We start from the raw sequence: 1,513 nt of genomic DNA on the forward strand, positions 1-1,513 counted from the left end.
ATTTGCTCTAGCTTTATTTTACCACAGTGAGCAGGAGACTTCTGTGCTATGTTACTTAGCAGTGACAACAAAACCAGATTAGAGATCAGCTCAACAATGTAAAAATGTAGCATTTTTCTCTGTGCTTGGATCTATGCTTTAGTGCTATCTCTGTTGCACAGATCTAAAAAGTGTTAGAAAAAGATACCAGCAATACTTCATGCCACCAGGTCATAAATATCAGAGAATGTCTGAGTGAGCAAATACTTTTCTTAATGGATTTTAGAAGATGCTCTATATACAACTATGCTGCCCAAGACTTCTCTTGAGAAAAGATCAAATGATAAATTTTGCTTCTCTAATAATAAGCAAGCCTGTGAAACAACAAGCATCCAGCATAAACTGAAGGTTTATTTTATCTCCTTGTTTCTTATTTATTTATCTACTGCCATAGTTTAATGGAATTCTGGGGCAAAAAATAAATCTCATTTAAAATTGTTTAATAGTGGTAATGGCTCTCTGAGAGTTTCTTCTTGTGTGAAGCCGCATTACTTTTACTGGTAATAAACTTCACAAGTCTCCCTTCTGTAGATGTAGACGTTGCAAATTAGAGAGATGAATTTATATTATCTAAAGTAACAACAGTTGTATTTAATAGAGATTCAATCTCGGGATTCCAAAGTCATTACTCATTCATTTCTGGTATGTCTTTTATAATATACAACATTTCTAAAGGAAGACATGAAAATGTAAGCCATGAAAAATAAAGATTTTATTTAAAAAAGTTTTATTTATGCCCCAAAGTATCAGTGAAATAGCTTAGTTAATATTAGAGGGTGTTTTGCTGTGGCAATAGTAACAATTGCCTTTTAACAAAATAATGCATTGCTATTAACTCATTGAACTATAATGGAGAACATTGTTTCCAAAGGCAATAATGTCTTATAATACAGTGACTTATGCCCTGCCCCCTACTGTGTTATTTTCTTTCCTCCAAGCTGACAAAGGCATTCAACGAAATGAGGAAGTAGTGGAGGGCACAGCTGAATCAAATTTTGAAACAAACAGCCAAAGATAAGTGTGTCACATGAGAACAGCTCTTAATTGTTCTATGATAATTCACTCAAAATATAATGATGTTGTTAGAAAGAATGAACTAGTTTCTTGCGGATTAAGAGAAAATCATTTGTAGAAGATGAAAGGGCATCTTGCATTTGAATAGACAGAAAAGAACTGCAAGAACATGAAATTACTTTTTCGCCTGATAAGACATTTATCTGTGTTTCTCTATCCTCATGCTAAATGAGGTCTAGAAGACAGAGTCCTTTGAAAGCAGAAATGGTATTAGGTTGGATTTTATTCCAACCATTCAGAAGATGGGTATAAATAAGCATTGCAGTGATGCTGGTTACTAATGAAGAGCCCTCTTTTGCAAAAATCATCTTAACTAGCTTTTTTTTTTTCCTGAAAACTGCCCAGGGCTTTTCACCAGAAGCCACGTCTGCATTCTATATATACAAGGAAATAAGATGTA

This window comes from Carlito syrichta, unplaced genomic scaffold, assembly GCF_000164805.1.
Source record: "Carlito syrichta isolate Samal-C Ts95f unplaced genomic scaffold, Tarsius_syrichta-2.0.1 Scaffold305221, whole genome shotgun sequence".
NCBI classification, from domain to species: domain Eukaryota; kingdom Metazoa; phylum Chordata; class Mammalia; order Primates; family Tarsiidae; genus Carlito; species Carlito syrichta.